Genomic DNA, 12,472 nt, shown 5'->3' on the forward strand with positions numbered 1-12,472 from the left:
AGAGGTCTTAAACATGCTTAAAATAGAATGAGATGACTGAGATTTGAGGTCACTGGCACAGTCCCAGTAATGATTGCATGAACGACTCTTCATATTGGCTCCATGGGTGACATTCTGGGTTTATTTTCCATTTCCCCCAGAGGTAGGCACGAAGAGAGGAAGAAAAGGATCTATTCTAATTTCCCTAGGATGCAACTCTATTTCCAGGAATGCACATGTGCATGGGGCCAGGAAGAGAGGAAGAGAAAATAAAACTGACTCTAGAAAAAAAGAAGAAGAAGAAAAAGACCAAAAAATGTTCACCTGATAAAGGAGTCTTCTCAAGAAAGTAGAAGAAGGGAAGAGACCAAGTGCAGTTCAGGATTCTTGGAGTAAAGTAAATAAATAGGGGAGGTGAAAGTCCAAATTGTAAATAAACAAGGTTAATAGAGAGAACCTCATGTTCAAAGAGGTGATAGAGTATGTGTTAACTGAAGAATTTGGAATTCCTCATCTTAGAGCTGTGTAAAGTGGAAGTTTAGTTTAGGAAGATTCTATAGAATGCATCCAAGAAGGTCACTAACATCAAGTATCTAAAATGCAATTATGCGCTGGAAGAAAGACTCTGGCAGGGTGTGGTGGTGCTCCAGGGGCTGAGACAGGAAGATCTCGAATTCAGATTCAGCAACTTAGTGAGGCCCTAAGCAACTTACTGACAACCTGTCTCAAAATAAAAAATCAAAAAAGAATCTGATGATGTGAGGATGTGACTAAATGGTAATGCGCCCCTGGGTTCAATCCAAAAAAGAAAGAAGAAACAAAAGAGAGAGATTCCACATCCTGGTTATTAAGAGAGGCAGGTTAATCATTTTTGTTATTCTAAATTAAAAGTGCAAATGAGAGAACAATAAGGACATACTTTCCTTTTGAGGACAAGGATTCTCTATCCAGCATCTAATTCTCCTCCAGTGATAATTTTATTCTAGTCTGCCTGCTGTTGGGTGGCGTTGGCCCCATCCCCAGAGCCAGATGCGAAGCACAGACCTTGGTCAGAGGCATCAGCTCCCCACAGACTGGTGGACACGGGACTCTCTCAGGGCTTCTGTGGCACCAGAAGGAAAAGGTTTCCCCCAGCTCAAAAATCTGAGGTTGAAAGGAGAGAAGGCCTAGAGCTAACCCTGTCCCTTCCATCACAAGGGGCAAGGTGGCCTGGGAATGCAGGCAGCCCTCCAGGGAGCCAGGAGGTGGAGAAGATTAAATCCTCAGGACTCAGAACTCCTGCATCAAGCCACATCTGACTCCAGACTTGAAACCGCGCTATTCAGTTGTGATGGATGTTCCGCTGCTTTAAACTAAATGAGACCTAACACGTACGAAAATTGAGAAGAACTAGGGCAAAGACAACTTGAGTTGGGACTCTTGCCAAGGATACGGAACTATTCATCTATGACTTGCCAACTGGTGCTTCTTGCACTCCAAGAATCTCTAGCAGAATCTGCCCTCTTGTCGTACAGTGGGGTTGGTTGACCTGAAGAAGACCAGGTAAGGACATGGGGGATTGTGACACCGGCCTAGTGTCACGTCACCTTGAACCTCAAAGGCTCGGCATAGTAGCATTCAGTATTTTCCAAATAGCAAAAGACCCTTCAGCTTCAAGGGACCCGTGAGCCACCTTTACGACTGGCCTTCCCTGGAGCAAAGCCTTGCACAGGATCTCACTGGGATTCTCACCGGATGGAAAATGAATTGATGTGTACAGAATCCTGATGTGTGAGTCAGTCAACTTTGGCTGCACTTCACCCCTCCTAAATGTGTAACTGCACAACCACCAAACCTCCCTGGGCCTCGGTTTCTTCTTCCCTACCTGGAGAACGGCACCTTCTTGCCTGTCTCACGGGTTCAATGCTAAGATGCTGCAGTGTGGGGAGGGTACCACGTCAGGCCTGCACTGCCGCTTAACTAGGAAACGGTATTAGGACAACTAGAAATCGCTTCCCAAGGACACACACATCAGCATTAGCTTCTCTGTTAGGTAATAAACAAACAAACAAACAAACAAACAAACGAGTTGGTGGCATAATCACAGCTAAATTGGAAACGCTGGCATTATCCAGAGCAAGCTATCTACCCAGAGAAGCTGAGAGGCCTCGCATGCACAAAATCATATTTCCCCAGGCATAGGATTAATTAAAACTATCAAGTGTTCCCAGCTTTCTGAAATTAACTTTGAAAGTGTTTGGTGTGAAGGGATAAAGAGAGAGGCAGAGTGGTCGGGGGAGCAGCCCAAGGGCGGGGCTGCCGGAGGGAGACCCAGGCCAGAGCTGCTTTTACCTAGTTCTTAGGAGGAAAGAGAGAATAAGTGAAGTGCTAAAGTTTCTTAAGGAAGAGAGAAGAAAAAGAGAAACGGCTTTGAATTGGCCAGGCACACTCCGGAGCATCCTTTTCTGATGAACATGGACTCCACTTGTCCATCACGAGGGATGCCAGGTCGCTGGTGTGGAGGTGGGCAGGCACCGTGGTTCACACATGGTCTTTTCCCCAAAGGCTCATGTGCTGGAGGTGTGGTCCCCAGTGGAACATACTGAGGGGTGCTGGAACCTTTCAGAGGTGAAGTCTGCTGGGAAGTGACTGGGGGTTGGGGGTCCCACCCTCAGCAGGGATTAACTCCTGTTTCTTTGACATGGCTCAGGTCTCACACCGCTGAGTTGGTTACCAAGTGATCAGATTTCTGGGCTCATCCTCTTGCTCTCTTTTCATGTGACCTCTCTCGCACGCACATATTCTCACCAGGTGATACCATCCACTATGAAGGCTTCACCAGAAGACAAAGCTGGCATCATGCTTTTGGACCTCCAGAACTGTGAACTAAATAGACTTTTTTCTTTATAAATTTCCCAGCCTCAGGGATTCCATTACAGCAACACAAAAAGGACTAAGACAGAAAAGAAGAGTTTTCAAAAGGGAGACTGATCATTTACCTTTCCCTTCTCTCTTCCCATCTAGGTTTTCTTCCCATTTAGTCTCTCTCTCTCTCTCTCTCTCTCTCTCTCTCTCTCTGCTAGGGATTGAACCCAGGGCCTTGTGCATGCAAGGCAAGCACTCCACCAACTGGCTATATCCCCAGCCCCAAGTCTCTTCTCTTTCGTTCTCCCTAATGAGTAAGCCCTCTTCTGGCACTTCTTTGAGCTATTGGACAGATGCTCATGTTAAAAACAGAAGCAGTGGTAAATTACACCAGGAATCTGGAGTCTAGTTCTTTTTCTGCCATTTATTAGCTGGGGAACCTCAGCTAAGTCACCCATTTCTTCTTGAAACTTGGTGTCCTTACCTATAAAATAAGGGTTCAGGGGATAGGGTTTGTCAAGAAGGACAGGTGATACATTGTAGCAATACACAAAGGACTGCCCTAGATTCCCAACAGCCCAATAAATTCCCTCCACCCTCTTTAAGCCGGTGAAGAGGACATGCTGCTCAGCTCTGGTGGTGGTGGGACTAGTGTGCCCTTCCTGTTGGATTCTGTCCAGGGGCAGGGAAATGCAAACCCTCAAATCGCTATCCAGTTTCCTTTTACTCTCCCTTCAGCAAACTTGAAAACTTCTCCCATCCCTCCCTCATCGACTGCCCATCTCTCAGCCCTGGAAGATCTCAGGACAAGCTACGGGTCCCCAGAACCACATCTGTCACCACCTCCCATCTCCTCCCTTAGAGGCTGCACCTCCAGGGGTCAAGTGAGGCTTGTGGACTCCTCTTCTGGAATTAAGGGGTCTACTTCTTTACTGTGTACTGAATTCCCACTGACCTGTCCCGTGGTATGAGGTGTTTCCCCAGTGCTAAATGTCCTTACCTCTCATTCCTAACCGAACTCAGGATGTGGTCAGGTTTCCAACTCTCTCTCACGCAGTCATGTGCTTCAGAGGATAACAGGTGTCACCCTCCCCAGGCATGAGGGGTGGAACCTGATTGGTCTAAGCCAGTCATGGAGGTCCTATGCCTTTGGCTGATGGATGGGCCATTGCAGGTGAGAGGATGCTACCCAACCTACCGTTGAGGTTCAGATCTCAACGTGTGGGAACATGTTGCCAAATTCAATAAGTCTCACAAGTGGTTTTAAATCTCCTCCCTTCCTCATCAGGGAGGAAGGAAGCATCATCTTTTGCTTGAACTAGTACAACTACATCTGTAGCTAATCCCCCTCCAACCAGCCTGGCTCATCTTACCTTGGCTGTTTCCACGCCATGAAAATACACCAAGGTCTAGGTCTCATATAATCCATCCCCTGCTGTCGTGCACTCACCACACATAGGATGAAATTTAGCCTCTTTGCATGGTAAAGAGGATTCCAGGTCTAGTTTCCTGCCTAAGTCTGTGCCTCGTCCTTTCTTCTCTAGCAATGCCAAACATGTCGGCCTGCCCTGGGCCCCCTCACCTCCATACTCTGTCTCACAGGACTTCCTATGCATGGATTTCTGCTTCTTCTTCCTTCACCTGGCTAATCCAGGTGACCTTTCAAGACTCAGCAGGGATGGCTTTATGCACTTCTAGAACACTTCCCTGGACCCCCGGGATATTCTAAATCCCATCTACTAGCCTCCTAGAACGTGGACATATCTACACCATAGCATTTGCTACATTATATTAACATTCCTGTTCCAGTACACTCAAACCCTCACCCCAGCCCTAGCCTCCTCACATGGGGTAGGAACCGTTATTTACTCATTTCTGTATATCAGGAAGCTAATGTAGTACCTGGAACATGGTGAATATGATCAATATGATTACATATGATGAAACTAAAATTTATAATTTCACATTTGCTAAGCACACAAAATACTCAGCACGAGGGAAAAATAGAACAAAATATGTCCCAGGGGAATGACCAGGTAATAAAGGAATCTCATCATTCACTGGCCCCATTTAGACATGCAGAGATGATTAGCTGTAAGAACTTAGCCTAAGAATTTGACATAAGACAAGTTAAAGTGTTATTTCAAAGCTTATTTCAAAACTAGTCCTTTGTGATACTAAAATTGGAGCTACAGTAGATGGCTCTATTATTAAAACTAAAAAAAAAAAAAAAACAAAAAACTAATGGCTTTGATAATGAATGACAGGGCCCAGACCAGCCAGAAAGAAGTTCAAACAAAGATAACAAACTTGCCCTGTTTAATAAAGTAGGTGAGGCCTGAGTTTGGGGCTGGCAGTCCAACCAAGAATGCATATCCCGGACAGTAGCGTAGACCCTTGAGAAATAGCTGAGGGTTGTGGAGACCACAGAGCTTTTGAGAAAGGAAGTACATAACTCTACTTGGTGCTACCCCTGTCTGGGTTGCCAGCAGCCATCACAGCAGTGCTGCTCCAGGAGTCTGGCCATCATCCATTGGTGTAAAAGTGGATAATAGAACAGCTACGTGGGGCAGGATGCAAGGAGGGATGAGAAGGAGCAGAAGAAGAACTTGACCAGGGAAACTTAATTTCCAGTTCCCTAACACCAACCTGAAATGCTGGGTTTGGGTCTGATGCAAAATATCCAGCATTGCAGGAATGAGAGCCTCACCTCATTTTATTCCCATAACAAAGAAGACGAGGACCCAAGACTAGAAGACCTGGGGATATTCTGGTTGCATATTTAAATCAACAAGAAATGTGCATATGGGCTGGGGATGTGGCTCAAGCGGTAGCGCACTCGCCTGGTATGCGTGCGGCCCGGGTTCGATCCTCAGCACCACATACAAACAAAGATGTTGTGTCTGCCGAGAACTAAAAAATAAAATAAAATAAAAAAGTTTAAAAAAAAATGTGTTAGCTAGAAATTGTTCTCCACCCATTCCTTGTTGCTTCATTTATCCAACTATGATCCCAGTATTAGGGCTCAAAGCGTGAGCTGCCTCCATTCTAAGGCTTTCCTGACCATCTTAAACTCTATTGATCTCTTCATTTCTTGGGACCACTACTTATAATGTAATTTAAACCTCAATTTTGCCATAAGCTCACCTGCATTTTCCTCAGCTCTTTTATATAAGACTGAATGTGTGTGTGTGTGTGTGTGTGTGTGTGTGTGTGTGTGTGTGTTTCCAACCCAAGCTACAAGCTCTCTGAATGCAGGAATTATGCCTTACTTTCTTATTTCCCCACCCAGCATAATATTCTCCGTAATATTCTTGACAAATAAGGAAGAGCTGTGACCCAAAAGAATTAGGCATGGTCTTTTTCCAGTGGACAGAATTAGAATGTTCTGGAAGATGAAATGTGGAGAGCAAAGAATTAGAATGTTCTGGAAGATGGAATGTGTCGTGCAGAGGGGCCATTAAGAGAGCAGATGGCCCCCAATGACGCAGAGTCAGTTTCCAGACCACCCTCTACTAATTTTTGCTCCATATCTCAGATAATGGAACCCAAGGCTGAGCAGTCATTCCCACCCAAGATAGCTGCCTTCTCAGGGATGATTCTCTGCCAAGAGAAAATCCCTGCCAAGCCCCCACTTTAAGCCCCCCAGCCTGCCATCCTATCACCTCTACCACAAATGGGGCAAGGATCTGAGCCAAGGTTCCTCTCGTTGGGGTAGAAAACAGATGTCTGTACCAGAGAAAGCTGATGGAGGGAATCACAGAACAAGTACCAACCAGGCCAGGCCACTTGGCATCAGGAGCAGGCACTCTGCAGCTCTAAGCAGGGCTCTCTGGTGGCATTTTTAGCAGCTTTCTTAATTAAGGAGGAGCTGTGGAGCTCATCAGCCACCCTAAGTCCACGTGAAGTGTGGCAGGTGGCGTCTGAGAGCTCCCTCCTGCTGTGACCGCCCAGTTGCACTCAGGAGGAGCATGTCAGTGCCCGCCCCAGAGGTCTGCAGGGAGCGGAGTGGAGGAGGTCTCTAAAGGGCCATCGTCCCCAGGCCAGCACTGCTTTGGTGAGTACCACATGTGGTTTGCGGTACATCTTGTCTCCCTAACGAGCTACGGATTATTTTAGGCAAAGGATGTCCTACTACAGCTTTGGTGATTCTTGTACCACTTAGCATAGGGCTAGAAACGTCGCTGGATGTTTTATTGAAATGAGGCAGCTTGATCCATTGAGTTTTATTTAGATTCCTCAACGTTCCAAATTCTAGATCATTTTGTCTGTCCTGCTGATCTGTACTTCGAACCTCTGTCTGCTTTTAATACTTAATTCGTTTTTCTATTGTTTCTCCTACATGGGTAAAGTCCTTTAGAGAGGCAGCGAGGAGTTAGGTTTGGTTCTGGATCTTTCTCTCTAGTTTCCTAGTAGCTGAATCAGGAATAAGCAAATCACAAGTTCTCCCTTTATACTTGGAGACCTGAATTGATGTTTAGGGCTGCACGTGGGTGTCGGCTGCAGGTGTGATTCCCTGATTCATGCCCCACTCACTCCATTGCTGGCCTGTGCCAGGTACTGTGTGCAGAATGTCAGCACTACCCACTCCAACACTACGGCAGCATGAGGACAAGACATTGCCATCAGAAGGTTTTGTGATCAGAAGGAGTGGAGGGCCCTACACCAGATAGGAGAGTCATTTACCCAGAGTGCTGGCTTCTGGCTAGTATGTTTCCTGCTTCTATAATCCTTACCTGCTGGTCGGTTTTACATTATCAAAGTAAATGCGACCTGTAACACTTCCCGTCTTGTGTCTGGTACATGGTATATCCTCAGTTTGTGGTTGACAATTTATTATAAGATTTTCATTACAAAAATTGAAAGGCTCTCTATTCATTTTATTGTGAGGTTTGTGTTTTCCTTGAAGCCTTCCATTTGTTTAGTTTCCTGGGAATGGAAGGAAGCGGGTGCCTTTTTAAAAATAAACAAATTGTGGATCCGCCCTCAAAAATCTCCTTCAAAGTAGCTGGATTTTAAGCCACGACAGTGACGGAAGTGACGCTTTGATCACGTGCTCAACCAAGTGTATTTTAAGACCATCCTGCTTGGTTCCCACTACCATTGCTATCACTTGGGAATTAGAGTGATGCAGTTGGTGGATAACAAGGAAAAACGTGACAACCAGCTGTGATAAATCCCAAGAGGCTGGTGGAGGCAGGATCCCTGAGCAAAAAAAAAAAAAAAAAAAAAAAAAAAAAAACTGAAGGGGACCCTTCCTGGGTGGCTCTGAGAGGTGGAGCAGACAAGAGTTTAGAAACCCAGAAGTGAGTGAGAAGAGCTCAGCACACATCCAAGGAAATCAAGGGGTCAAGAAGGTCAAGCTCCAGTTCTGCCAAGTAGATGCCCCCAAAAGATGTCGGTCGAGATCAGGATCACAATGCTAAGAGCAAGCTTTCTAATGAGGAGCAGACCCAGCTACCCTCAGGGAACCGGTGAAACTGCTGAGAAAGTTAGAAGACCAACTCCACCTGTGATCCGTCTCCACCTGTGGCAAGAGAGGGCCCCAGAGGGAGCTGTGGGTATTTAGATACTAGGAGAGGGATGAGAGGCCTCTGCAGGGAAACCGGACAGTTCCTTCTCTCTTCTTCTCAGTCAGGTTACCCTCCTGCTCATCTGCCTCAAGTCTGGAGTCCATGATGGCCTTCCCTGAGAGCCTGTGGGTGGACAGGCTTTGTTGGAAGGGGAGCTATATAATATCTCGATAATGCCTAAGTCGATTTTTTTTGCAAAGGTTTAGAAAAAGCCATGAATGACTGGTCCATAGAGCATGATAACGGCACAGCTAGGGAAGATCCAGGTCAGATATTCACCAGGGTCTCAAAATCTGCTCCCAGGGATGAGTCTGAGACCATCTCCCTGCTGGGCTCCAAAAGTTTACCCAGTTAAAATTGGAATACACCAGGGCTAAGGAATTTAGTGGGGAGAAAATTGCAGCCATCTGAAGGTGTCAGGGATGTTCTTAAAGTCTGATTGGCCTGTGTTCCCTGCCTCCAACTGACAGGCTTGTCTTCAAATTAATTAAAAAGTCAAATCTGACTGCCATTCCAGTAACTGGTGAAGGAGCAAGCCAACCATAAAACACATTGTGTTTGCATAATAATTTTATGCTTTTCTAAGTGCTTTATCATCTATTGATCCATTTGAACTTCATGACAATTCTGCAAAGCAGGTGGGGCGAGAACAGCCCAAATGGCGAGAGAGGGTATTGGAGCCAGCTTGCCTGAGTTCAACCTTAGATGAGTTGCTAACCTCTCAGAGCCTCTACCTCCTCCCCTGTAAAATGGGCACAATAATAGTGCCAGTGTCCTTGGTTTTTTTAAATTTATTTTTTAATTTGTTTTAATGAGTTATACATGACAGTAGAATGCATTTATGTACTTTGATATATCATATGTACGTGGGATATATTTTCTCATTTTTCTGAGTGTACATGTTGCAGAATCATATTGGTCATGTAGTCACATATATACATACAGTAATAATGTCTGTTTCATTCTACTACCTTCCCTAGCCCCACATCCCCTCCCCTCCCCTCCCATCACTTCCCTCTACCTAATCTAAGGTAATGCTATTCTTCCCTAGTGCCCCCTGCCTTATTGTGAATTAGCATCACATATTAGAGAAAACATTCAGCCTTTGGTTTTGTCTTATTTCGCTTAGCATGATATTCTCTAACTCCATCCATTTACTGGCAAATGCCATAATTTCACTCTTCTTTAAAGCTGAGTAATATTCCATTGAGTATATATACCACATTTTCTTTATCCATTCATCTATTGAGGGACACCTAGGTTGGTTCCACAGTCTAGTTATTTTTTGTGAATTGAGCTACTATAAACATTGACATGGCTGCATTACTGTAGTATGCTGATTTTAAGTCCTTTGGGTATAAACCAAGGAGTGGGATAGCTGGGCCAAATGGTGGTTCCATTCCCAGTTTTCTGAGGAATCTCCATCCTGCTTTCCATAGTGGTTGCACCAATTGGCAGTCCCATCAGCAGTGTATGAGTGTGCCTTTTCCCCACATCCTCACCAACATTTATTGTTGCCTGTATTCTTGATGATTGCCGTTCTGACAGGAGTTTTACTGGGAGAAATAAGTGAGTTAGTTTGTGTGAAACAGAATAATGGGTGGTAGATACAAAAAGCTGGAAAAAAATATTACCCATAAGTGTCATCGGTCATTTACAGCTGTGACCTGGGCTTTGGACCTGGTATTGCCACTAACTAGGAATTCACTTGATTTCTGACTCGATTTTATTCACAAATTACAGGCTGTGGGATGTATGGAATAGTCCTTCCAGATTCCCTAGAGAAACAGATCTGATATCACCCTGCCAGCTCCTATTCTCAGACATACCCGGGCAACAAGCATGCATTGAGCCACACTGGAAAGACAAGCTGATACCTGTGCTTTGTTCAAAACTCTTGCATTTTTCCAACTCTTGCCAGGACCAGCCAGCTTCCAGGAGAGGGGAGGGGAGCAGGAGAGGCCTGCCTATGGGTGGGGTAACAGTCCCAAACAGACGCGCCAGCACCCAGCGGTGTTCTGAGAAGTAGAAGCCCATCAGCCAGTTCCCCCTGACAGCTGAAAAGCTCCCCCAGCCCTGGAGTGTCACAACCTGTCAAGATGAATTTGATGTTTACAGTCCGGGATGAGGAATGGGCTGTGAAACAAGACAGCTGCCATGGTGCCGGAATCAGTCAGCTGAGCCGTGGGCTCGGAGAGAGTGAGAGAGGAGGGTGGCACAGGATGGTCATTCGGTTTTGTCATAAGTCCCCACCAAGCTATATTTTAAAAGAAGACACTAAAGGGGAAGAAAAGCATTATTTGGCAATGTCAAATTTTAACCAAACCGTTGAGCAAGCACAGAGAGATCCAACCAGGATAGGGAGAACTGAATCTGGATTGTGTCAAGGTGGCAGGTGCATGTGTATAACTCTCTTAGGCAGTACCCCCTTGGGGACAGGGGACAAGGGACAGGCTCTGATTCTTTCCATCAGCTGGGCTGGTATCTGTTCATTCTGATAAAGTTCTGCATCATACTTCATTTGAAAATGAGGTTCTTCAGCTACAAATACATATGTAAGCAAATAAAGGTGTGAGCCCCAGATATAATCCATCAGGGCAGTGCTCTGTGCCAGGTGGTCATCTCCCTAACATGACTGGAAGGCAGCTCCAAGGGATCCCCTGATCCTTTATTTCTTCATTGCCAAATACAGACACAGTACTGGGCCAGGTTCTAGAAGTGCTAACAGTTTTAGACCCAGTCCTGTCATTTAAAAGATTCACATGGTGGCTGAGGAAGGAGGAGATTCTGAGTGAGAAGTCAGAGGAGCAGCAGGTGCTGATGCCAAGGCAGTGGTCAGTTCTGGGTGCACCAGGGGGAGAGGGGGCTCTGGAACACAGCCTGCAAGACACAAAGTCATGAAAGTGGAGAAAACTGAAGCAAACACACCTTGGAGGCCGGAGGGATGGTGCCTAGGAAGGACCATCAGCTTATGTGGACGTCAAGATTCTGGGAAGCCACAGGTGGATGGATTGGGGCAGAGCATTCCTATAAGGGGGTAACAGGGGTGGTGGGAGGGAGTGGGAAGAACCATTTTCAGCAACGAGTTCCAAGATTTATGTGATCAAAGGAAACCTAAAGCAGGACATTGGTGACCTGCATGAGTGACAGAGGTCAAATTATATTGCTCCCACCCTCCTCACCAACATCCACCTGGGGTGCAGAGAACAGAAAGGAACCAGGAAGGCAGGAGTGAGTGAACCTTGTATTCAAAGCCTTTCCCCACTTCGTCCCCGCCCACTGTGCACATGACCTAACTGGACCCCACAGCAAAAGTAGGAAGTGAGACAGGAAACCAGAGAAGAAGAGATGGGGCTCAGGGCTCAGGGCCTCCCTGGGGACTGCCCCAGGAGAACTCAGATGGAGTGGGAGAGGGAAGGGGGCCCATGATGCACAGGGGCACTTCCTGAGTCGGGGCCCCTTCTTCACACCTTAGCATGAGTGCTGAGAGGTTGTGTTTCTGCCTGTTGGGTCCACTCCAGTCAATCCATCAGCAAGTGGACAAATCAAGCAATCAATTTCCTGTTTCCTTTTGGAGCCAGAAACCCAGAGTCACTGGAAGAGCACAGAAAGAAACCCACAAGAATGTCAAACTTGTCCCTGCACAACTGACCCACACCTAAGTCTAAAGCTACAAACACCCCTGCAGACTTGTGTCCCCTCTGCGCACGGCCCTTCTTGTGCCCTGATCAAGCACACACCAAGACCCACCACTCCTCCCTCACATGAGAATGGGCACCCTCTGTCCCGCTGGCACCTGATACTGGGCCTAAGAATGGTAAATAATGAGGGTCTGGTTGTTACATTAGCAAGGAATAAATCGTTTTTAGCATAAATACATTCCAAAAGATGGCAGGGGACATAGAAAAAATTTATTGCTTATGTGAAATTCTTATTTAACTTGAGTCCTGCAAATTTTATTTGCTAAATGTAGCCACTGTGGGAGAATGAAAAGTGGAATAAAGAGGTAGAAGTAGGAAAAGGAAGAGCGAGCAGGAAGAAATAGGCAGGCAAGAACTCGGAAAGAAAAAGAGAAT

Source organism: Spermophilus citellus (genome assembly GCF_964194105.1).
Source record: "Spermophilus citellus genome assembly, chromosome: 16".
Classification (NCBI taxonomy): Eukaryota; Metazoa; Chordata; class Mammalia; order Rodentia; family Sciuridae; genus Spermophilus; species Spermophilus citellus.